Source organism: Macaca fascicularis, chromosome 2 (assembly GCF_037993035.2).
Source record: "Macaca fascicularis isolate 582-1 chromosome 2, T2T-MFA8v1.1".
Classification (NCBI taxonomy): domain Eukaryota; kingdom Metazoa; phylum Chordata; class Mammalia; order Primates; family Cercopithecidae; genus Macaca; species Macaca fascicularis.
This window is the reverse complement of record NC_088376.1, coordinates 89,059,738-89,086,565: the sequence shown is the minus strand read 5'-3', so window position 1 is coordinate 89,086,565 and position 26,828 is coordinate 89,059,738. Positions and strand designations below refer to the sequence as shown.

The 26,828-nt window shown below is 43.5% G+C and overlaps 1 pseudogene; it reads left to right on the top strand.

The window, feature by feature from the left end:
* Window positions 1–10,342: 10,342 nt before the first annotated feature.
* Window positions 10,343–26,828, top strand: part of LOC102117565 (argininosuccinate synthase pseudogene) — a 57,773-nt pseudogene continuing 41,287 nt past the window's right edge.

The window sequence follows — 26,828 nt, the reverse complement described above, 5'->3', positions numbered from 1 at the left end:
CAACATAGAGGAAGAATAATTCCAATGACTTAAAATAAGTACTTTTGCTCATCAGATGGCTTCTTATTCTTTGCTCTCCACAAGACTGAAATAGAGTTCAATCACAACTGATTTCTGGCAAGCCATGAGATCTTTGGCAAATGATTCAGGAGTTTGGAGAATCTGGGGATAATATTGCTATTTTAAAAACTACTTATATCACCTATGTATGTAATCAAGTTTCTTGAGTATGTCTGTGCACATGCATGCACGTATGTGAACAACACATTAGAAACAGAATTGATGCTGAACTTGTCAGTCTAGTAACAGGTAATATTAGTCAACCATGGCTACATAAGCTAATTGGAAGAAAAGCCATATTCTCCTCATTAAGATATATATTATCAATAAAAGTTAACACTTTAGCCATGAGCAGTGCCTCACACCTGTAATCCCAGCACTTTGGGAGGCTGAGGCGGGTGGATCACTTGAGGTCAGAAGTTCAAGACCAGCTTGGCCAACATGGTAAAACCCTGTCTCTACTAAAAATACAAAAATTAGCTGGGCATGGTGGCACGTGCCTGTAATCCCAGCTATTCAGGAGGCTGATGCAGGAGAATCACTTGAACCCAGGAGGCGGCAGGAGAATTACTTGAACCAAGGAGGTGAAGGTTGCAGTGAGCTGAGATCATGCCACTACATTCAGCCTGGGCAACAGAGCAAGACTGTCTCAAAAAAAAAAAAAGAAAAAAAAAATTTACTCTTAGAGCCATATAATCACACATATTTTTTAAATTAAAATTGATATTTATTTTGTTGATGAGATATAAGTATGGCTACATCAATTCGAGGAGAAAAAAATGATATAAAACCTGCCAGTGTTAAAGAAGAGCTTGCTCATGAATTTTTTAAGTGAACAATGATGGGTATCCGACTGCTGTGGCATTTGGATCCTATTGGATACATTTTTTAAAGTGATGTTTTGCTAAAATGTCAACGTTTTGCAATATACTAGATATTATTTCCTTTGCAACAACTTTCACTTAGGATGCCAAAGTGTAGCTATCATTTTTTAAAAGAGCCTGGAATACATTGTTTTTCAAGATTCTTTTAGGGGGTACATGCACAAAACAGTGTGATGCTGACAACTATTATGGAATAGCAGTCCCCTAACCTTTTCATAAGGAAGTATCCCTTCTTGAACATTTTAAAAATAAAAGCAGTCATAGTTTTACTTTCTATACCTATTAACCAAGAAAAATCAAGTAACAAAAAAACTAGCAGGTATTCAGTAACACTTATAAATTATTAAATGAATTGTTGTATTCATCAAAATAGCATCTAAAGATTTTAACCCGTATAGATGTGAAGTATATGATCCACTTATCTAGAGAATATCTAGGACACCCAGTGGTTCATAGCAGCTCTGGGCTACACTGCAGCCTCCAGTCCCGGAACCACGCTGGATGGGTTCCGTTGACCTTTACAGAGTGGTCTTTCCCTGTGGGAAGGCTAGAAAAATACCCAAGCAGCTCATTTCACGTGGATATCCTGCTAAGGTATACACCGATTCAAATGTTTTTTGCAGCCAAGCGGGTAGCTTAAATGAGGGAACCTGCCTATGGGTAAGAAAAAAGGGAGAGGCTGGAATTGTAGGCAACAGAAGGCTGTGTGCTGGGTTTCAAAGAGGCAGCTGCTATTCAGCCCCACCCAATTGTTGACAAGGCTCATGCCTGCAGCTTTTTACTTTTCAGGAAAAGCTGGATTTTCCTGTGAATCCTCTGGATTTTTAATCCAATTTTTCTAGAAGGAAAAAAAAAAAACTGTTCAGGCTAACCTAAATACAAATGGGAGCTAAATCCAGGTTCAATGTCTGCACCATTGCAACTCAAAGTGTAGTCCCAGGTTCAACAACTGTTTGTTGCATTCCACAATGAGATGTGCATAGCAACTGAGAATAACATTTAGAAATAGCCATAACAGTTTGACAGGGTAATTTTGTCATGTAATTTTCTGAATCTAATAATAAAAAATTGGCTTGTATCTTATACATCTGTTTTAATTTATTTCCCTAATTTTTTAGAAACAAAAATATCAGTGGGCAGTAGATTAAAAATCTTGCCTGCGATAGTTTAAGAAGCATTGCCATGGTCTTTATCAAAGCAAGGGGTACACTGGAGGATGCTGTATTTGATAACTGAATGTCCGAGTCTAGAATCGTCACATGGACCGCCTGAAAGAGACAAGCCTATGAATCAAAATGCAACCAGTTCTTTCCAGCTGACAAATATTTGGCAGTAAAGGCCCAGAGGAATGGGGGAAATAGTGTCACTCCGGGAGGACCACTCCTAACCCATCAGATTACCAAGGTTCCTCCAGGGCCAGCTGTGGGAGGAACAGCCTGGAGTTCCTTCTCCCTCCCCCAGCACAGGAAGACCCGCCCCTTAGAGGCCCTCACTGAAGGGCAGAGGGCATGCTCGCAGGCGGTCGTTTCTGTGTCTACCTGTTCCAACACACTGAGCTTCTCCAGGGCAGAGACTCCTGCTCCTGCTCCTCGGTCCCCCCAACATGGCACCTCTTCACTGAATTCTCTCCTCCTCTGCCAAATATAAGGTTCCTTGCTAGGCAAAGAACCTTGTCAGCCTCTAGTTAGGGGTGCTGAACTTTGGCAACTGGTAGCCAGCCTCCTACCTATCAGCTTCTATCCAAGCTGATCCTCCAGCCTTTGTCCTCCCCTGCTTAGGCAGAAACTCTAGGGTAGGAAGTCCGTTGCCCGCTGCGGAAGCTCAGAACCCAAAGCAAAGTGGCCCATGTCCTTCCCTAGCAAGGATCCCTATATTAGCCAGTTGTGTCTGGGAGAGGCTGAGGCAAAGACCAGAGGATCTGCTGGGCTAAAAACCGGAAGTGCTTAGAGACTGACGAGCTGCTTCATCTTGAGAACCAAAGAGACAGACTGGCAGGTTTGCATGCTCCTCTCTGAGCTGAAGGAAACCCCCTAGGTAAATAGTTCTCAGTTGGAAGCGAGTGCCCCCACCCTTCCCCACTTCAGCAGCTTCAGCCTCCAGACTCAACACATGCTGGACCATCTTGGAGGTCTGGTGCTCCAGGCCTCCCCAGCTGCCTGCACCTCCGAAAGGGGAAATGGGGGTGGGGTGGGAGGGCCAGGCCTGGGGAAGTGATTTTAGAAGTGCAAGTCTGGTGGGAGAGTTTTTCCTTCAGACCATCTGGAGGGAAGCAGTCATAATCTACTACAAGTTCTCCCGAAATGATCAAGTACACATAGGGAAATTGGTACATTGTTGAAAAACATGTCTGCTTTGCTTCCTTCTGGGGAGCTCTAAAGACTTGTATCAGTCAGAGATGACTCCCTGCTTGAGGTACACAGAGATTAAGATGAGGCCAAAGAACAGCTCTCTCGCCTTGTAATTCTCCAGGTAGCCAGTTTTCAGCTGGCTGCCATTTTTTGCAATTTAAGATGCTAAGAGAATTTAAATGACATCAGCCCTGTGTGTGTAAAGAAGGAAATAGCCTGCATAGCTAAACAGAAAAGGTACCATGTTGTATGAGCCTTTCACGTTTTTTAAGCTGGGGGGTGTGTGTGGGTGGGGGGTGTTTGTGTGTGTGTAGAACAAAAGTACAGTTGTCTATACAATTAGTTATTTAAGCTATTTCAAGTACCATTACAGCAAGGGGGAGGGGAGGGAACATCTAAAATACATTAAATTATTTTTAAAAACTCGTTCTAGAAAAAAGGAAATGCCAGAGTAGTAAGATAAGGAGTCTTAATTAGCAACAAATTCATCTATTTCCTTCCTCCAAAACTGAGACAGTCTTCTAAGGCAATTTGCTTGGAGAGCAGTTTTGCGCCATAAATCTGGGACATGTTTTTCATGTGTGTTTGTTTGCCCTGTGTGAGGCTTAAGAAAAACACAGCAACCAAACCATCCAGTTCAGCCCTGGAGGGAAAGACCTAGAAGACCTAATCACCCGTGATGGCGATTACATAACAGAGAATCGTGCGCGCGGGCGCGCACGCACACATACACACACACAGACACACACACACACACACACACACACACACACACACACACAGAGAGTCTCAAAAAAGAAAGAAAGAAAACCAGCCTTTGGCTTCCTGTCACAGAAGATGTCTCCTTTTTTTTCCTTTGTGAGGATCACTAAGAATGCTTCTTAAATACCAAGTGGATGTCTTTGGTAGAAATAGAGGTCACTTAAGGATGATTTATAAGTGCAGCCGAAGCCAAAATGAAGCATGTATCGATATCTAAAGTGCATCTGCATTTAGTGCAGCAAAGCTCATAATCTGTTTCTAATTTGTGCCCTGTGGATGCCCTCCCCACTAGGAAAAGGCCTGGCTCTGAGCAGCCGCCCCTCCCCGAGGCCGCCAAGCTCCCAGTTCAGGCCCTTTCTTGGGCAGCCGGAGTGCTCCTCTCTTAGATAATGCCAGGTACTCTGGAAAGTAGCCGTGTAATAATACACAAACCCCTGATGATGTCAGCGTGTTATTGACTTTCCAAGTCTGAATGACTGAGCAGAGGAGCGGGGGTGGGGCGCAATCCATCCGGCAGCGCGGAGACCGGCCAAGCGAAAATGGGCTCGCCAGCCTGGCGGGGGAGGGGCGGCTCGCAGCTGCCGCTGCTGCTTCGAGCTCCGGCTCTGCCGCCGCGGCGTCAGGGTCGTTGCCGCCCAGCCCAGGCGGGGCTTAGGTTCCCGCTCCTCCGATGTTTACGTTTGGTCAAAAACTCCTCAGGCAGAAATAACTAATGCCGCCCCCCGGAAGCTTATACCACGTGGCAGAGTGGGGTCACAAAGCGGGGAGCAGTGGCACGAAGGGGAAGGGGAGAAAGACCTCCCTGTTCCCTCCCCCACCCTGCAGGGGCCTTCCTCTTAGGCTGCAGAGCCAAGGGTCGCTCTCCGTGGTGGAGCTCCCTCTGCAGAAGACCCCCTGGAAAATTGCACCTCAGCAGTGGTGACATTTTATGGGCCATGATTTGCTGCATTTATGGCTCTGGTGGTGCAGGTGCAGAGTCGTAGGCTCCCGTTCTCACCCCGCAAATTGCTCACAGTGCAATCTGTCATCTTCAAGGCTAGGTGTGAACCGGGCAGGGTTGCCCTTAAAATGGAATTGCAGTTAAAGGCCGAGATCTGAAAGGAAGCGCTCCAACCCGGGCGTGGCTTTTCCCACCGGGTCTGGACTTTTCCTTCAGGCCCCGCCGTGCGTGCCCATCGGCTTGGCTGTCGCAGCTTGGGGGGACTGGGCGCCCCGGGCTCTGCCTGCCTGCAGAGCTCCAGTCCTTTCCGTTACAGGCCTGTGGAATCCTCCACCGAACAAGGCCTCGCGCTGGCCTCTGCCCCACCCCACTGCGAGGAGCTGCTCCTCCTCCGAGGCCTGTGGTTTTTCTCCCCGCAGAGTGGGCTTGGTGGCGGCACCGCATGGCGCAAACAGCACGGGGGGCTTTGGAACCGCCTGGACTTGAGCCCTACCCCACCACATATTCGCTGTGTGAGTGTGGACCCGGTGGTTACCCTGTCTACAGCCCGCGTCTTAAAATGGGAGTAGTAACAATCCCCTCAATAGTTGTTCTGAGGATTAAGTGAAATTCAGATTTCATAAGAGACGTCCTTTTTCAATAGTCAGGTCTCTCGCCTTCATAAGTCAAGTTCCACTCGGGCCAGAGGCCCTGTGGTTGTTTCTGAAAACAAGGTCAGTAGAAGTGCTAGACCCATTGTTTCCTTAACTCTGCCCTTCCCCCTACCCTCCTGGCTCTCTGGAGCCCGCAGCCTCTTCCGACCCACTTCCACCTTCACCCACACCCACAGGCTTACAGGGCAGAGCTGTTTTGTTGACGGGGCGGGGGTGGGGATGGGGGTGGGGACGGGGGTGGAGGCGTGAAAACTGTACCTCTGACTTAAGCTGGACCATTCACGGCCTTTCTCAAATTTCCCTCCCCCACCTTGCCACAGGGGATTGGTCCCAGCGGGAAGAGCTGACATATTTGAATCCAATCAAAAGCCTTCTTGGAAAATTTTGAAACTGGAAGTGAAAAAGTCAGTTTCTCCCCAGGGCTAAAACTGCAAGATATTATAATGTACATGACCATGTTTCCCATGGTCAGGAGAGGAGAGGCAAGGTCAATCTGAAGGCAGAACTCATGATAGGGACACAGACAGAAACAGAGATAAAGATCGAGCAAAAGACAAAGATAGAGCCTGAGCCACAGCCAGACAGGCTGGGAGAGAGAGCTGAGGCCAACAGGAGTCTGATGTTATGGGCGGCATCGGTTCCTGTGTCCCTGGTAAGGCCCTGCCTGCCCCTGATTCCTTGTGGCAACCCATTATTTTTTGCCACAAATTCTTATTGTTCAAATTAGTTTGTTTTTGTTGCTTGTAATCCAAAAATTCCACCATGGCATTTACTAGTTTAACATACACAGTAAAGAGCTCCCCAGCTCCCATTATAAACCCCACGTATACTTCTATCCCCCGCAGTATACGTCAGTGCCCCATAACGAGGTGCTCAATAAATGCTCTTCAGATTGCACTCAGCAACTTGTGAGTGGACAGGAAGTGCTCTGGTGGCTGTTGAAACTGGAGACTTCAACTGGTTAATTTAAAGGGGAAGCATCGCCAATTGCCACAGACTTCTAGAAGCCCATTTATTGTACCCTAGTGGTAATTAAGGCTTATTCAAGTGAATAGAAAGAGAAAAGAGAAGAAACTTTATCCCCTCTAAATTGCATTTAATAAAAATCTTGGAGAAAATGAGTGAATTGTCAGGCTTAATAATTTCCCCTGGGTCTTTGTTGGAGGGAGGCTGAGGAAATGTACAGTATTCTACATTTATGGGACAGCAGATCGGCATTTTAACTGAGAGTAAAATGCAGTCGTGGCTTACCCTCCTTTTTTTCCCCCTCATTTGTTTCCAAAGGGTTTTTTCCAGCTCATGAGTCACTTCCAGTCAGATTCAAAGACAAAAGCCGGCTAATTGTGTGTCCATGAGTCAGGGTCCCACCCTGCCTTATCTGAACACCCTTTCTAGCTCTGAGAAGACAGAGCAATTTTCAGCCTATAAGGCATTGAGTGGAACCTGTTCCACACCGCTTCTGGGTCGGGCTCTTTAGGGAGCAGTCCAGGCCCTTCCATCTCCTTCTGGCATCCGGCTGCTGATAGCACCTTGGGGTGTTTCCTTTCCAGTGTTATTTTCAGTCAGGAACTGTGCAGTCTACCCTGTTCCTAAGGCACCCTGTTGTGCCCAGAGAGATAAAGGTGAATTTAAAAGGAGGTCCAAACCCTCTAGCAATTTATCAAATAATGAAGGAGAAAGGCAGAAAAGAATCACTGTTAGACAAGCTTTGAGGGCTATGGAAGAGTAAGTGCTAAGACTAGTGATTTCTCAGTCTGCTCCCCTTGCTGTGTCTCGGCAGCATTTTATCTGGTTGACTTTCCAACTACTTGAAACATTTTATCTGGAGACTTCCCTGATGTTATTTTGTTTTCCAAGCAGTTCTCTATTCCCCACTCCCACTTTTTCTCTTATCCTCATGCCTTAAATGCTACCTCTTTCTAGATATCTCACTTCCAGATAATGGTACCACATCCACCTGGCTGCTCATGCCACAGAGACAATTCCTGATTTTTTTTTTTTTTTTTTTAAAGACAGAATCTCGCTCAGTTTCCCTGGGCTGGAGAACAGTGGCATGAGCTTGGCTCAATGTAGCCGCCGCCTCCTGGGGTCAAGGAATGCTCATGCCTCAGCCTCCTGAGCAGCTGGACCTGAGCAGGTGTCTACCACCAAGCCCAGCTAATTTTTGTATTTTTAGTAAAGATGGGGTTTCACCAGGTTGGCTAGGCTAGTCTCAAACTCTTGAACTCAGGTGATCTGCCCACCTCAGCCTCCCAAAGTGCTAGGGTTACGGGCTTGAGCCACCGTGCCCAGCCCTGATTTGTTCTTTTCTGTCATTCACTACACCCAATCCATCAACTGGTTTCCCTCCAAAATTGTCTATATACATGCCCTTCTCCATCTACACTGCCATCATGCAACAAAGACATGCATCTGCTCAGGGGCAGTAACCTCTGCCAAAACCCTGAGACTGACAGCACTACTCAAACTCCTTGTCTAGGCCTCCTATGCCTTAGGTCATTTGCTCCTTTTATTCATTCCCTCCACTTTCTCCCAGCTCAGGCCACCCCTGCCACATGAGACCCTTTTCTTTTACCACTTCACTTCTTCCGACCTTAAGGCCTCTGCTCTTAAGAGTTGGTTCCCTCTGCCTGGAAGACTCCCTGGCCTTCCTAAGCTGGCTCCTCTATATCTGCCTTAGACAGTTCAGGCTGCTATAACAAAAAATACCATTGATATAGTTTGGATGTTTGTCTCCTCCAAATCTCATGTTGAATTGTAATCTACCAGTGTTGGAGGTGGGTCCTGGTGGGAGGTGTTTGGATCATGGGGGGCAGATCACTCATGAATTTCTTCGTGCTATTCTCACAATAGTAAGTTCTCATGAGACTTGGTTGTTTAAAAGTGTGTGGCACCTCCCTGCACTCTCTCTTGCTCCTGCTCTCACCATGTGACGTGCCTGCTCCCCTTCACCTTCCACCATGATTATAAGCTTCCTGAGGCCTCCCCAGAAGCAGATGCCAGCACCACATGTCCTGTACTATCTCAGAATCATGCCCCAATTAAACTTGTTTTCTTTATAATTTACCCAGCCTCAGGTGTTTCTTTATAGCAATGCGAAAACAGCCTGACACAACCATAGACAGGGTGGCTTAAACAACAGAGATTTACGGCCGGGCGCAGTGGCTCACGCCTGTAATCCCAGCACTTTGGGAGGCTGAGGCGGGCGGATCATGAGGTCAAGAGATGGAGACCATCCTGGCTAACACAATGAAACCCCGTCTCTACTAAAAATACAAAAAATTAGCCGGGCGTGGTGGCGGCGCCTGTAGTCCCAGCTACTCGGGAGGCTGAGGCAGGAGAATGGTGTGAACCCAGGAGGCAGAGCTTGCAGTGAGCCAAGATCGCGCCACTGCACTCCAGCCTGGGAGACAGAGCGAGACTCCGTCTCAAAAGAAAAAAAAAAACAACTGTGAGAGATTTACTTCTCACAGTTCTAGAGGCTGGGAAGTCGAAGGTCACAGGGCTGGCAAATTCAGTTCCTGGTGAGAGTCTTCTTCCTAGTTTGCAGGTGAACACCTTCTTGCTATATCTTCACGTAGTAGAGAGAGAAATCATCTTTCTCGTGTCTCTTATTTATTTAATTATTTGTTTTTGAGACGGGGTCTCACTCTGTTGCCCAGGCTAGAGTGCAATGGAGTGATCTCAGCTCACTGCAACCTCTACCTCCTGGGTTCAAGCAATTCTCCTGCCTCAGCCTCCTGAGTAGCTGGGATTACAGTCACCTGCCACCACGCCCAGCTAATTTTTGTATTTTTGGTAGAAATGAGGGTCACCATGTTGGCCAGGCTGGTCTTGAACTTCTGACCTCGTGATCCACCCACCTCGGCCTTACAAAGTGCTGGGATTATAGGAGTGAGCCACCGCACCAGGTCTCGTGTCTCTTCTTTTTTTTTTTTTTTTTTTTTTTGAGATGGAGTCTTGCTGTGTTGCCACGTTGGAGTGCAGTGACGTGATCTCGGCTCACTGCAACCTCCACCTCCCAGGTTCAAGCAATTCTTCTGTCTCAGCCTCCTGAGTAGCTGGGTCTACAGGCACACCACCATGCCCAGCTAATTTTTGTATTTTTAGTGGAGACGGGGTTTCACCATGTTAGTCAAACTGGTCTCAATCTCTTGACCTCATGATCTGCCCACCTCGGCCTCCCAAAGGGCTGGGATTACAGGCATGAGTCACCATGCCCGGCCATGTCTCTTCTTATAAAGGCACTAATCCTGTTCATGAGACTGCCACCCTCATGACCTGATCACTTCCCGAAGACCCCACTTCCAAATACCATCACGTTGGAGATTAGGGCTTCAACACAGGAATCTGGTGGGGACACATTCATTCTATGGCAGTATCCTTCAGGTTTCAGTTCAGTGGTCAACCCCCTAGAGAGGTCTTCCATGACCATTACATGTCACATTCTATCACACCACTCAGTTTATGGCCAGCACACACTTACCATGATCTGTAGTAATCAGTTATTTTATTTATTTATTTCTGTCTTCTCTGTCTTCCCATTGGAACATAATCTCCAAGAATGGAGATATCTTATCAGGCTTGCTCACTGTTCATTAATGAGTTCATTGACTAGAGTCTATTTCATAACAGGTACACAGTAAGTCCTTTTTGATTAATCAGTGCAGATAGTAGAGAAAGGTCAGTACAGACATGCCTAAATTAACTCCTCAGGAAAAAGTGGAAGTTCACCAAGTGAATGAGGAGAAAGGCATCTCAGAAAGGTACAAAGGTACGTGTTCAGGGAAGTCGCTTTTGACCCCCCTGTCCCTCCAGCTACTGCCTCATTACTCTGCTCCCTCTATAGCCAAGCAATGCTCTGAAGGGTTATCTAGGCTCACTGTGTTCATTCCTCTTCTCCCTTTTTCTTCTACTTGTTGCCAATCAGACATTTTTCCCCAACTACTCAGCCAAAACTGCTCTTCTTAAGGTTAATAATAACCTCTGGCCAGGCACAATGGATCACATCTGTAATCCCAGCATTTTGGGAGGCCAAGGCAGGTGGATCACTTGAGGTCAGGAGTTCAAGACCAGCCTGGTCAATATGGTGAAACCCCATCTGTACTAAAAATATAAAAATTAGCCAGGCGTGGTGGTGGGCACCTGTAATCCTAGCTACTGGGGAGGCTGAGACAGGAGAATCACTTGAACCTGGGAGGCAGAGGTTGCAGTGAGCTGAGATCAAGCCACCGCACTCCACCCTGGGCAACAGAGCAAGATCCCATCTCAAAAAATAAATAAATAGATAAATAAATAAATAACCTCCATATTGCTAAGTCCAGTGGTCAGTTTTTGGGGTCATCCTAGTTCTCTGCAGCATCTGATACAGTTAATTACAGGTTCCTTCTGGAAACACCTTCTTCACTTGGTATCTGGGATGCTTGGTATCTACTGATTTTTCTCCTCCCTCACTGCACCTTCTCAATCTCCTTGCTAATTCCTTTGCTATACCCATCTTCTGTCCTCTGAATACTGGAACACTCCACATTCAAACCCTACAGCTGTAATGTTGAAATAGATCCCTAATCTGACTGCCTCTTACACCTCCACTGCTGTTACCCTGGTCTAAACCATAATCTCTCCTGGTTATTGCAACAGCTTCCCAACTGATCTTCCCACCCCTACCCTTCAATGTGTCCACAACACAGCAGCCACAGAGGTCCTTTGAGAACAGAAGATGGGCCATGTTACTCTGCGGCACAAAGTCGTCCAGTTGCTGTTTCATGGAGTCAAAGCCAAATTTCTGATGGTGGCATTCAAGGTCCCACTATATCTGGTCCCACTGCCCAGCGTCCACCCCCTCCCTTCCATCCACTTGCTTTCTCACTGCATTTCAGCACACAGCCTTTCTGCTGTTTCTTAAACACAATAGCCATTTCCTGTCTCGAGACCTTCCATATATGCATTGCTTCTGCTTGGAAAGCTGTTCCTCAAAATGTTTATATGGCTTGCGCCCTTTATGAGCTAGCTGTTGTTACAATAATGCTACACAACTGAAACATCCCCTCACCTTCTCAGAGAGGGCTGTCTATATAGAATGCAGCCCCCCATTCCCACTCCCAGCAGAGCTAAGACTCCCCATCTCACTTGGGTTTTCCTTTAGTTCTCGTCACTTTCTAATATGCTATATAATGTTCATCACTCATTTCCCCCTACACTGTAGCCTCCATGTTATTTACTGACATATCCCCAGCTCTTAAAAACAGTGCCTGATACTCCTTAGTTGACATGCATTAATTATTTGCTGAGTGAATATCAAATCTAAGAATGACAGTTTACAACCCAGAGTCTAGAATTTTGCTATGGAAGAATGGGCAATAATCAGAGCAGAGATGGTACTAAAGAAATAAGAGGGCATAGTTTTCCAAAGACCTGATATGTTGTGGATACTAAGGTGTTTGGGTTTTACCCTACAGGGAATGGAAAAGCAATGAATCTTTTAAGCGGTGAACTGTCATGATGGTGAATGTGCCTAAAATGGCTCTGGAAACATCGTGGAATAGAATAGGGTACAGCCTGGTGGCTCAGAGCCCAGGTGGCTGGCTGTGGGCAGTTGGACTGATGAGCAGGAAGCTTTACTTGAGTCTCTGAATTCAAGCTGTGTGAGCAGTTGCTAACTTTGCTCATTGGCCTACCTGACAAGGGCTCCCAGAGTGTGCCAGAAAGAAAATATGAAACTCTAACGTTGGGAAGGAAGCCCTCTTAGCCAGACTTCTTTCAACTGAGCCTCAGACTACCGGTATCACCTGAGTGTGTATTGTAAGAATAACAATCACTTACCCTTATATAGCCCAAAAGAGCTTAAAAAGGATTTTCCCAACCATTTCATCTAAGACTCAAAGATCCAAAGTACTCTAGCCAGTATGTTTAAGTATCTAGCCACTTCACTGGTTAAGAAAGGAAAGATCACTTATGTCCTGAAATACACTAGAACAATTTCTGTTGAATTGCTACGAAGATAGTTAAAATACACTGGGGCCTACTTTTATGTTTCTAACAAACACTGTATTAGACCTTAAATTTTCAGAGATCAAAGGTTAGTGTTATGTTCAACCTGCTACCGTGAGTTCTTTACAATCCATCAAATGACTCTGCTCTCCCCAGTTTAGTCACTTAAGTGGGTGAACAGGGACACACTAACAGGTAAAGTAGGTGCTTTCCCCAGTTACTTCTACATACAGTAAGAGATTATACTTTACTTCCCCCAACCACTGAGAAACCATTCAGACTTATAAGTATATTTATAGGGCTACTAGGAGTTCCCCGTTAGTCCCCCGAACCTTTTACATACCCCTGAAAAGGTTTGTTTCTACATAAATAGTCTTTGCTGCACGCCCATGCCCTTCTTTCTTGGCAGAAACCCAATTTGGTCATGCCTGTATTTGAATGTTACAGCCCAAGCAATTCGTTTTATATAGATACACAGACTTTCATATCTGTAAGAGGCTTTAGATATTATCTAATGTGTCAAACCTGTTCATTTTCCTTATGAAAAAACTAAGGCTCAACAAGCAAAGGGCGGGAACAGGGAAAGAAAACTGATGCTTACTAAGCTACTGCCCTGATCTAGGCCTGGGGCAGGCAGAGCTCCATACATGACCACCTTTGTTCCTCCTGGGGGCAAAAAATCTTTGGCATAGTTGTATTAGTCAGGGTTTTGTAGAGAAACAGAATCTGTAGGATATATATACAAGATTTACTTTAAGAAATTGTCTCATACAATTATGGAGGCTTGGCAAGTTCACAATCTATAGGGTGGCCATTAGGCTGGAGACCCAGGAAAACACTAGTATTGCAGATCAAGTCCGAAGGCCATCTGCTATCAGAATTCCTTCCTGCTTGGGGAGAGCTATTCCGGCCATCAACTGATTGAACGAGGCTCACCCACATTATAGACAGCAATCTGCTTTACTCAAAATCCACCAATTTAAATGTTAATCTCATCCAAAAACACCCTCACAGAAACATCCAGAATAATGTCCGACCAAATCTGAGTACCAGTGACCAAGTTGAGACATAAAATTTATCATCACAGTAGATCATATAATTTTGCAAATGTAATTTTAAAACTGGGCCTCAGAAAGTCTGAATGACCTAGCCAAGGCCACCAGATGATTAGCTAAGACTAGAACTCAGGAGTTTTAAGTCCTTGAAGATCCTCTTTCTACTAAATTATGTTTTGTTCTCAAATGAAAATAACATTTTTGAGTACTTAACATCCTAACGTTTGCCAGGCTCTGTGTTAAGCAACTTATATATAAGTTCCCATTTAATAGAGCACTATCATATAGAAAAAGAAATGGAATCTTAGAAAGGTTGAAAAGAAGCCCAAAGTAGCAAACAAGGGCTGTAATTTGAATCTAGGTCTATGTGGTTCTAATACTTCCTGCCATCTGGCAGTTTTTAATGATATATTTCCTGCTATTTTCTTTTTCTTTTTTCTTTTTCTTTTCTTTGGTTTTTTTTTTTTTTTTTTTTGACAGGGTCTCACTCTGTTGCCCAGACTAGAGTGCAGTGGCATGATCATGGCTCACTGAAGCTTCGATCTCCTGGGCTCAAAGGATCCTCCCATCTCAGCCTCCCAAGTAGCTGGGACTGCAGACGTGAACCACCATGCCTGGCCTACTACTCATCTTTCTCTACGTTTGGCAGGATGTAATTTCTTTCCAATTTTTTTTTTCAATGACCTAGAGTCTTCCTCAACTAAGAACATTCCTTCAGTTCAAAGTGAGTTTCAAATATCAGATGTGCATATAAAATGAGGAAACTGATTGTAAAGAAATATATAGAAATATACACGCTCTTCCACATCCATATGAGTATTATGTCAAATCAAAAAGCTACCCCAGGCAACAATATACTCATTCCGTTACTCAAAACTTTTCTATGGCTCCTCTTTTGAAATTGCCTTCAGGGTCTGTATCCTTTGCTTTTCAAAAGTAGTTTTAATGTTAGCAAATGTTCGTTCTTTGATTTCATTTTTGGGAAACAGCCCAAAATCATTCGGTGCCAAATGTGGTAAAGGAGGCACATGATCAAGCTAATACAGATTAGATTGAGTTTTAAAATGAGGTGTGACTATGAAAGAATGAGTTATTTTCTTTGTGTAGCTGGAAAAGTGGCTTCAAAGATAAACCAGTCTCATTTTGAGCAATAATAACAAAGTTGGAATAAATGTTTAAGTTGGAGAGGTTGCTTTTCAAGTGACTACACAGAACAGATGATAATCTATCTGGTTTATCCTATTACTTTATGTTCACTCCAAATGTTAAAGTTGTTTTAAAAATAACATTTTTAGAAATGTTTTGGAATGAGATACTCGTACGTACTCTCGCTGGCTGGCTTTGGCCAGATGAAGACCTAGACAACGATATGAGGGTTTATAATGTCTTTGTGGTTATAATTCAGAGAAAATGATTGAGAATTTTCCATTATTTTTTGAATCCTAATAATGCAAAGAGCTAATCAGACAAAGGGTTTTTCTTGGAAGTTTTCTCTACTTTTTCGCTAAGCACAAACAAAGGGCATGGGAGAACAGATCTCTCCCCAAAAAGAAACTAGAGAACTGCTGGTCTTTGAAAGTTTATAAAAGAGAGTCTTCTCTGCTCCACAGCTGTCTTTCTTAATGTCCCCTCATAATACCCCTGTAATCCATACATGGAAATCCCCTTGGATTCCACACATAATTAACACTTGGCAGAAATAAGCAGTGTGAGCCTGAGGCTCTCTTCAATTACATTTAAGAAATTCAGATTTCCATGGGAGTGGTTAGGGGAGGGAGAATTTAGACCCCACCACTCTCACAATATTCCCAGTTGCAAGAATTTATAAAAATGTCTTCAGCCAGTCCAAAGGTCTTTATTGAGCATCTGCTATGTGCAGGGCATTGTGTATGTGTTGAGGGAGCCACAAAGTGATGCCAGACAAAATTCCAACTCTTGCACATTTCACCAAAGTCACTCCAGGTCGTAAATTTGTGAAAAGGGGAAGAAATGGCTGACAAGTTGGAAGGGACAAAAAAGGCTTAACAGAGAGGTGAGAGATGAGCTGTACTGAAGCATGGTTGAGATACAGAGGGCTAAAGTTGGGGGAGGGCATCTTAGTCCAGAAGAATAACAAGACACCGGTGGTGGAAATGGAAAACGTGTAGTGAAGATAGCACATGGAGCCTGAAGGGGGAAGTCTTACAAGACAGGGTAAGGACAGAACTTTGGGAAGCTGCAGAACTCTGTTTGATATTCAGCATACATTCAGGGAGTTGAGTGCTTAGTTTTAAGCACTGTTTTGGCTGACCATGGGAATTTAAGAACTCTGGTTTTTTTAATGATATGTATTTAAGGTATATAGCATGATGTTTTGATATACTTAAATAGTGAAATGGGTACTATAGTTAAGAAAATTAACAAATCTACTCTCTTGTGTAATTTCTCTTTTTTTGTTGTTGGGTTTTTTTGTTTGTTTGTTTGTTTTTTTGCTTTGTTTTGTTTTGTTTCTTGAGACAGAGTCTCACTCAGCTGCCCAAGCTGGAGTGCAGTGGTATTGATCTAAGCTCATTGCAACCTCTGCCTCCTGGGTTCAAGTGATTCTCCTGCTTCAGCCTCCCAGTAGCTGGGACTACAGGTGCTTGCCACCACGCCCGGCTAATTTTTGTATTCTTAGTAGAGATGGTGTTTCACCATGTTGCCCAAGCCGGTCTCAAACTCCTGACCTCAAATGATCCAACCACCTCAGTCTCCCAAAATGCTTGGAATACAGACATGAGCCACCATGCCTGGCCTTGTTCTTGTTGTTGTTATAAGTGCACCAAAAATCTACTCCTTAGCAAATTTCCAGTACACAATGCAATATCATTACTGTAGTCCTCCTGTTGTATCTTAGACGTCTAGACTCACTCATCCTATGTATCTGCAACTTTGTACCCTTTGACTCTACATCTCCCCATTTCCTACCTCCTCCCTTACCCTCCTTCCCCCTAGCCCACCCTGGCAACCACTGTTTTCTCCTTTATGTCATTGACTTTTTTTTTTAAGATTCCACATACAAGTGAGATGTAGTATTTTTCCTTCTCTTTCTGGCTTATTTCATTAGTGTAATGTCCTCTAGGCTCATCCATGTTGCCTTTTGATTTTTCAGTTTTCTCACTGAAATAAAGACAAGGTCATCGGTTGGGAATATGGATTGGGGAGTAAGTGTGGTGGCTGTCTAATTTGATTTTGAGTGGACAGTACTTGTGTATGGTATAAAATCCAAATGGTGAGGAAGGACAAAGAGACACATCTCTCTTCTGCCCCTGTCCACCAGCTGAGACCCTGTCCCCTTCCTGAGAACAACCAAGACTCCACCATCAAGAAGGTCTCTTCAAGCAAAGTGCCTAGGATACATAATTTAAGGAGGCAGGTCTCAGGTACTAACTCTCTGCTGGCATGACTCTGAGAGTGAGGGCCTCCTTAAATTCTGTACCACCCTCCCACCTCCCTCAACTCTGTAGTTCTGGCACAGTTAAAGAGGTAACCCTGGAACCATGCCTGGATCATACAGAGGTTCAAAAAATGTGTTTTTATTGGGTCCTATCTGCCTCACAGGTATCTTTTGAGATGTACATAAGAAAAAAAAAATAGATAAATGTGCTGGTGCAGTGCTATATAAACATGAGCTGATGCTAAATCACTATTGTAGTTATTCATTGCATTGCTGTCATTAGCAAAGATATGTGTGTGTATACAATGGATATTACGGCTGTTTGAAGAATTTGACTGAAATAATGTATATTGCCATGTTGAAAGTAGCCCTTTAGGATTGAATTTTTTCCTAAATACAAATTATAAACTTTGTTAAACAAACAAAAAAAAAGACAATGACCTGTGAGTGGAAGACTGGCATGAAGAAAGCATTGAGTTAACTGAGAAGAATGCGAAGAATCATTGAGGTACCTAGGCTCTCATCCTAGTCTGTCAGCTGAATGTTTACCCAGAGTAGCAACTAAGAAAGTACTTAAACCTGCTCTTGTCTTAATCTTCACAGCATTTTACTTTTTCACGCATGGCTGTCATGTCTTTATTCTGCTTCTTTGTAATATTAAAAAATATTTTGCAGGAGCATTTTACCCAACCCCGTTACTGCCTTAGGTCAACACCTGAACTCACCTTAGGTCAGTTCCTCCTAGGGTACCTGGAGCCTGGCCATTTCTGGGTATGTCCCCTTGTGAGCTGTGTGCAAGGAGTCCCAGAGTTCTAGAATCCTACGGGTGTAGACTGGTCTCCTTAGGCCCAGTCCCATAAAAGAGAACATGAAGCTAGAGAAGTAAGCAGGTAGATCCCAGACCATGCCTACTCTGCTCAATAAATAGCAAAATAATAATAATAATAATAATGATTTATTTGAACATTGTAGATTTACTACCTCTTCTTTGCCAGTGTTTCATGAAATTTCCAGAGTAGAATACATGGCTTAAATAATATATTTCCTCCTCATTTATCAGACTTCTTGTACTCAGCATTGTTAATTATATTGTGGAGGGTGAGGAGCATGAAGCGTGGTGATATATTATGATCCAAATACCACACTAAATAAACATCTGGAAATGGATCATTTATAACACAACTGTTATAGGTTAGTGAGTATATTTTAGGGTAAACTGGGGAATACATATATAGTTTACAAAAAAAACCCTTAAAATCATAAACAAATGACCTACTTGTACTTTTGTCCTCGTTTTCAGTAATAAGCCCTTTTCATGTGAATCCACAGTTGTCACTTACAAAGAAATGCTCTAAAGCTGAACTCTTTTATATTAGCATTATAATTTTAGACTGACTCCTGAGCTCCAAAACACTTAGAAACTTTTTACCGGCTCTGAAATAGATAGCAGGGTAATACTCATTTAATTCCTTTGCACAGTAATCTAATGGCTGAATATGCTTCAGAGATTCTTTTAGGGCTAGCAGGGGAATGAAATCAATCATAGTGCATAAATTATAAGAAAAGTGCTGTTGGTGTCAATTACCTAAGCTCTGTGAATGTAAGTCTTCTAATTTCCTGTTAAATCAGTAATGTTACCAATCTTACTCTATTATTTTAAATAGGACTGTAACTGCAGTTGCTGGGAGTTGAATGAGGGCAGACAAATGTGAATAGTTAATGAGTCTCAGCAACTAATAGCAAGCTGAAGGTGTCAATAACAGGGATATTATAACATGACTCTCAAAGCTCCATGCTGGTGTCTACAAAAGAAGGGTTCTTTCTTTCTTTCTTTCTTTCTTTCTTTCTTTCTTTCTTTCTTTCTTTCTTTCTTTCTTTCTTTCTTTCTTTCTTTTTCTCTCTCTCTCTCTCTCTCTCTTTCTTTCTTTCTTTCTTTCTTTCATTTGTGCCCCTATACCCTCCCTAAATCAATATAGTACACAGCAAATGCCAGGTGAATGTAAGTGTTCCTACTGCTAGAGTGAGTTCCTACCTTCCCCCAAAGATAATGGCCCTGAGTTGGTACAGGAAGTCTTGGCTGCACTTTCCCTAGTAATCTACCCACCCCCACTGCTAGCGGCTGCATTTCACTGACTCATAGTTTCCAAGTATGATCAGCATGCTAACAGGAAAGATACAGTCACTGGGCAAAGCAGCAGCCCCGAAGCGCTGGCCAAGGCCTATCCAATAACTGTCACCATTGATGGCAAAAAGGAAATAAGGACCACAACAACAGCAATGACACAAAAACCTAGAGTACAGGAACATTTTAGGAATCAAACCCCTGCTGTTTGTCGTTTCCTCAGCACACCCAGTGCTTCCCAGTACACAACACACTGGATGGGGGAGTGGGGTTTTATTTACCATTTGGCTATCAGTTCACGTCCTATTCTCTAAAAATAATAAAATCAGCCAATGGCATTTCACACTGAATAATATTACAGGAATCAAACTGACTGGGAGCCACAGTTATGCTGAAGTTTAGCTAGTCCTGGATTTGAGTCCGGGGGTATCAAATACTGTATGATCAGGCTAGGTTTTGCAGTGCGTTGCAGACTTCCTCCTGTTACGAAACATTCTCACAAATGGCACACAGACTACCCTATTCAGCCAGTACTTAAACAGGAAACCATTCCGCCCTTCTGCTTTCCTTGGTAAAGGCTTATCTTCAAGTCAAAGAAATGTAACTTTCTAAATCGCCTCCATTCTTTTTTAGTTTGCATTCTTTTGTTTGTCAGCATCTTGCAAATTTGCAGGTATCTACAGTTCCCTAACCCCATTCTCAAGTGCCCTATTACCCCAATTTCATTCTCAGAATACTTGATGAATGAAGAATCCTATGACAAAGGATAACTATTATTAAGTCAATTGCCAACCCGTTAGATGAACCAAATAGCTAAATTCTAAATAGATTTGAATAACTGGTGAAGAGCTCGAGCAAAGTCAGGTCTTCAAGTTATATTTAGTCACTTGATCAGTTCTCTAATTGCCTAATAGGCATTCTCAGAAGAGAAGTTTGCTTTAGCACTATGAGATTTAAATGTAAAACAGAATAAATCAATAGATACATGGAATGGAACAGAGTAGAATAGGAAGAAAGCTGCCCACATCAACTCTAATACAACTTGTCACTATGGGAACATTTGTTAGAACTGAAGAAGATTAAGGCCAAGGAAACTGGCAGCTCTCCCAGTACAGATTTCCTAGGCTAAGAAAAGGCCACAGTGACTGGGCGTGGTGGCTCACGCCTGTAATCCCAGCACTTCGGGAGGCCGAGGCGGGCTGATCTCCTGAGGTCGGGAGATGGAGACCATCCTGGCTAACACAGTGAAACCCCATCTCTACTAAAAATACAAAAAATAAACCAGGCGTGGTGGCGGGCACCTGTAGTCCCAGCTACTCGGGAGGCTGAGGCAGGAGAATGGTGTGAACCCAGGAGGTGGAGTTTGCAGTGAGCTGAGATAGCGCCACTGCACTCCAGCCTGGGCGACAGAGTGAGACTCCGTCTCAAAAAAAAAAAAAAAAAAAGGAAAGAAAAGGCCACAGTGATCCTATATGTGGCCCCAGTCTGTCTTGAATCATGAGTAAAGACACTGCCGTAAATTAGGCTGAAACATTTATAATATGATACTCATTTGACTGTATGAGGATTAGAGGGAAACTTTGAGGAACAAACTCAATTTGCACAGATGGAATCTGCATCACAGTGAGATCCAGGGGCTGTAGAAGTTGCAGAACTCATTAATAACGGACTAGGGTCAGGATCCCCTAGTCTGGAAGCTCTGGAATGTTCCACTGCCAGTCTAGCTATATCTGGTTTACCTTACAGATTATAAGGTACTTAAATGCTGATTATCTATTTTCAACCTCTGTGACTGTAAATGAGATTAGAAAGTTTGTCTGATGGGAAATTCAATGGTGCATCATGTGATACTGAGGGAAGGAATGTACTTACGATAAAATCCTTCCGACACAAATAACTCTGCAAAGGTATTGAAGAGTACCGGGTCTGCACACATTGTGATGTTATTATTAGCCAAGACTCTAGTTATGTTTATATATCCAGTCAGGTGCAAGGGGGAAAAAAAAAAACCACTAAATTCTTCACGAAATATTTATGTAGTGCATAGTCTTTCACTCAGAAATTATTTCTTGTTTTAATACAAAACTGTCCATTTTTATGAAATGATCATTTCAGAAACATACCTTATCAGGGAATGTTGTAAGACTTTCCAACATCAAAAAATGCTCTGGTAGAATCATCATGGGCATTTTGAGTGGGAAAAAAAAGTCATAAATTCAAAAGCACTGTACTTACCATCAGCAATTATTATTGTTGCTGTCACTGCTATTATCCTCTTCTGCCAGAAGGATCCTATGAAAGTTATTCAAAAATTTTGGGTGGAGTGAACAGGTCTCAGATGATAGTAGCCTAGTTCAAAGTCTGAAGGTTGTGTGAGCTGTCGCTTTAATTTAAAAAGAGAGAAAAGGAAAAGGGTGAGGTGGACAGGAGGAGAGGCTGGTTACTGTGAACTGCTTTACTGCTAGAAACTCAGCCACCTTTGCCTAGGCACAGCTTGTCCTGTTGTGGGCCTTCCCCACTATTGGCCAGAAATATGAAGATACAGCTGTAAAGAATGATGAGCTTTACTAGCCATCATTTATCATGTGCTTGCCACATGCCAAATCCTGGGCTGAGCACTCTGTATAGGGTACCACCTTTTTCCTTCCAGCAACTCTTACAGTCGGTCCTATTATTATTCCCGTCTTATAGATGGAGCATCTGAGGCTTAGAGAGGTGAGGCAACTTGCCCAGGGCACACGGAGAGCGGATTTAAAGGTAATGCCCAGGTGGTCCAATCTGCTTACTAAACAGTCTCCTAGAGACTAGTGGAAGTCAAAGGATACGGCCTTGAAAAAATAGTGATTTGGGTTGTTGTTTTCTCAATGTAAGGAAGGGTGATTAGATTATGTAACCATCTGCTTCATCGATGGGACTTGCAGTTGGAAAGTTTAATTCTATTATTTAGTATAATGCTAGCCACTGAAACAAATCTCCAAACCCCAATGAACACAGTAAAAGCTTATTTCTCGGCAGGGCACAGGGGCTCACACCTGTAATCCCAGCTTTTTGGGAGGTCGAGGCGGGTGGATCACGAGGTCAGGAGTTCGAGACCGGCTTGGCCAACATAGTAAAACCCCACCTCTACTAAAAATACAAAAATTAGTGAGGCATGGTGGCACGCACCTGTAGTCCCAGCTACTTGGGAGGCTGAGACAGGAGAATCACTTGGTTGTGGTGAGGTGAGATCGTGCCGCTGCACTCCAGCCTGGGGAACAGAGTGAGACTCCCTCTCAAAACAAACAAACAAACGCACAAACAAGTTTATTTCTCACTCACATCACACTCCTGTGTAGATCAGCAACTCTGCTCTTCACAGTCATTCAGTAACCCAGGGTCCTTCTGTCTCATAGCTCTGCCCTCCTCTAGATCCATGGAGTCCTCTGAGTTCAGAGGTTGGACAAGAAAAGAGAGTGAGAAAAGCACATGGGGGTTTTACAGGCAAGGCCTGTTCGTATTCCACCGGCCCAATTTCAGTCACATACACACCCAACTACTGGGAAATGCAATCTAGCCGTGGCCTCAAAAAAGCAAAGAACATGGACACTGGAGAGAATCTGCAGCCTTTGCCTCAGGAAGCAATATCTTCATTGAACCCTTTATTTAATTCCTTATTTCTCTGCTGCCCAGCAATTATTTTTTCAAATGGTTTTAAGGAATACCATCTGCAGAAGATTTCTTGAAGTATGCACAATTCACTTATTTCCACATAGTCCAGTGTGTACGTGGGCCCATTGTTTTGCTCCCACGCTCAATATCCTGGAAATGCCTTTTCTGATTTGCATTCGTTGTTTGTGCCTTTGACTTGCACTGAGGCATATGAGACACAGTCACATGAAATTCACTGTGATCTCTACTAAAAGGATTTTATCAAGGAAGAAACTTCTCTCAGGCTTTAGTATGAGTGCAAACTGTTTCTCTTGAATTGTTTTTTTTTTTTTTTTAAATCTGACAAACATTCTGAATCTTATAATAGATCACATTTTTCCCTTTGCTGAGGCCACTAAGAAACTCTGAGCCAAATTTTACATTCTTCTCCAAACACAGAACAAGGGCTTCATAATATTTATTTCTGTATATCAGTTTTACCTATCTGTATTATTTTTCTTTCAAAAACAAAACAATTTTGCCCTCACTTGAATTGTTTCTAATGTTATTTTATATTTTTGTATTTTGTATATAGAGAGAGAACCTCAAAAACCATTGAGGCACAAGACGGATAAAAATAAATAATCTTGAGCTTGCAGTGAGCCGAGATCGCGCCACTGCACTCCAGCCTGGGCGACAGAGCAAGACTCTGTCTCAATAAATAAATAAATAAATAAACTCATAGTGGTTACTAGAGTTGGGGCAGGGTGGGGGAGGGGTAGCCGAAGGTTGGTTAAGGAATGCAAGAGTATGGTTAGATAGGAGTAAGTTCTAGTGCTCATACAGCACTAGAGAGTGACTATAGTTAACAACAACAGGCCGGGCGCGGTGGCTCAATCCTGTAATCCCAGCACTTTGGGAGGCCGAGATGGGCGGATCACGAGGTCAGGAGATTGAGACCATCCTGGCTAACACAGTGAAACCCCGTCTCTACTAAAAAAAATAACAAAAAACTAGCTGGGCGAGGTGGCGGGTGCCTGTAGTCCCAGCTACTCGGGAGGCTGAGGCAGGAGAATGGCGTAAACCCAGGAGGCGGAGCTTGCAGTGAGCTGAGACCTGGCCACTGCACTCCAGCCTGGGCGACAGAGCGAGACTCCGTCTCAAAAAAAAAAAAAAAAAAAAATTTATGGCATATTTTCAGGCCAGGTGTGGTGGTTCATGCCTGTAATCCCAGCACTTTGGGAGGCTGAGACGGGCGGATCACGAGGTCAGGAGTTCGAGACCAGCCTGTCCAACATGGTGAAACCCCGTCTCTACTAAAAATATAAAAATTAGCTGGGCATGTTGGCGCATGCCTGTAGTTTCAGCTACTTGGGAGGCTGAGGCAGGAAAATCGCTTGAACCCAGGAGGCAGAGGTTGCAGTGAGCCGAAATTATGCCACTGCACTTCAGCCTGGGCAACAGAGTGAGACTCCTTCTCAAAACAAAAAAAATTATGGCATATTTTCAAATAACTAGAAAATCAGATTTTTAATGTTCCCAACACAAAGAAATGATAAATGTTTGAGGTAATGGTTATGCTAATTACCCTGATCTGATCATTACACATTGTATCCATGTATCCAAATAAATATGTACAATTATTGTGTCAGTTAAAAATAATAATGAAAGCAAAAAATAAAAATTAATTAACACAAAATGGAATAATCTCATGCACTGTGGGGTAGCACACATGAATTTGATCATATTTACAATTTGGAATCTATGCCAAATGCCATCTCAGTTATGAGGGTTATTCAGAAAGACAAATGGGATAGATACTCCCCAGCTGTCATGCTGCTTTAGTGCACAGGAAACCCTGTGAGCAGCTGACCTTCCAAGCTGATCTCAGGCCTGTGGTATTCTTGGTGGTCCTGTCCCAGTATCTTAGAGGTGAAAAGTGCTGGGTGTAGCATGTGTGACAAAACAGCTCTCTCAGTTAGGGCCTTTGCTTAATGAGGAGCTGTGAATACAGAGGACCTGTGGGGATACTTTAGGAATTAACCATGTGCTCACATTGCAGATCTACTGCAGCTAACTAGCTGAGTGACCTTGAGCAAGGTACTTAACCTCTCTGGGCCTCTCATGTCCTTATATGTAAAATAAAGACATTGGGCCATTGGGCTAGATAATCTCTAAAACGTCTTCCAGCACAATAAATCTGTGATACATTCTTTATACAAATTAAAATATAATTTTAAAAGTTCCCCCAAGTGTTTTAGAAATAAATAGGCCGGGCACAGTGGCTCACACCTATAATCCCAGCACTTTGGGAGGCCGAGAAGGGCAGATCACGAGGTCAAGAGATCGAGACCATCCTGGCTAACACAGTGAAACCCCGTCTCTACTAAAAAATACAAAAAAAATAGCTGCGCATGGTGGCACGCGCCTGTAGTCCCAGCTGCTCAGGAGGCTGAGGTAGGAGAATGACTTGAACCCAGGAGGTGGAGGTTGCTGTGAACTGAGATCGCACCACTGCACTCCAGCCTGGGCGACAGAGCGAGACTCCATCTCAAAAAAATAAAATAAAATAAAATAAAATAAAATAAAATAAAATAAATAACTATAGGCCAGGAGCAGTGGCTCATGCCTGTAATCCTAGCACTTTGGAAGGCTGAGGCAGGTGGATCACCTGAGGTCAGAAGTTCGAGATCAGCCTGACCAACATGGAGAAACCCTGTCTCTACTGAAAATACAAAATTAGTCGGGCGTGGTGGCACGTGCCTGTAATCCTATCTACTTGGGAGGCTGAGGCAGAAGAATCGCTTGAACCCAAGAAGCGGAGGTTGCATTGAGTCAAGATCGCGCCATGGCACTCCAGCCTGGGCAACAAGAGCAAAACTCCGTCTCAAACAACAAAAAAGAAAGAAAGAAAAAAGAAAAAGAAATAAATGACTATGTCTAGAGAAAAAGATCTAGTGGGCAAACTACAAATGGGTAAATCAGGCTAGTAGCAAACGTATTCAGGAACCACCGTGATAAAATGTGGCTGCTTATCTTTCCCGTTTGAACAGGAGGTCACAGTTTTGCTATACAGAGTTGAAAGGTTGTATAGACAGGATGTGTTCATTTGAGTTAGAATTTATCTGGGGCACCTGGACAGTTAATCCATCTCTGGGCTTCAGGAATCTGATACTACCCTAAGAACACTGTTGTAGAATGTATACAGCATTCTGGACATGGAAACTGGCTTGCTCCATTGGTGGTGGGGCATGGAGAGGTTCCTGTCAGCCCAGCACATCCTCAGGAACTATATCAGTTTCCTTATTGCCCAAGCCGATATCTACAATGCAAAGCATCTTTCAACTGTAATTTAGGAGGACTATGAGCTGGCCACCTGAATTTTTGCTTGCAGTTCAGAACTATTGCTAAAAATGCATTTTATGGTGAAACAAGGGATTAGCTAATCTTTCAGGCTAACAGAGGGCCAGCTACAAATGTTTCCTGTGTGTATTGTAAAACTCTGAGATAACAGAGAAGTTGCTCATTGCCCTCTGAATTTCCCTTCCCCCAGGACCTCCACTGGTCACACAAGCCATTATCTGAGGCAAGCTGACCAGAGCATGATGCTATAACTTTTTTTGGTTCATACTTCCAAATTAAATCTGGTTAGAAAAATAAATGACTAGAAAGTATTTAAATCTTGTCTTGAATCCTGGAGGAATTTGCTTATTTTTCTTCATCTGTTGGCTAGTCTTTTATAAAAATATATATATGTTTTTTATTTTTTTTGAAATGGAGTTTCGCATTTGTTGCCCAGGTTGGAGTGCAATGGTGCGATCTCAGCTCAGCACAACCTCTGCCTCCCGAGTTCAAGTGATTCTCTTGCCTCAGCCTCCCGGTAGCTGGGACCACAGGTGCCCGCCACTACACCTAGCTAATTTTGTATTTTTAGTCTCAAACTCCTGACCTCAGATGATCTGCCCACCTTGT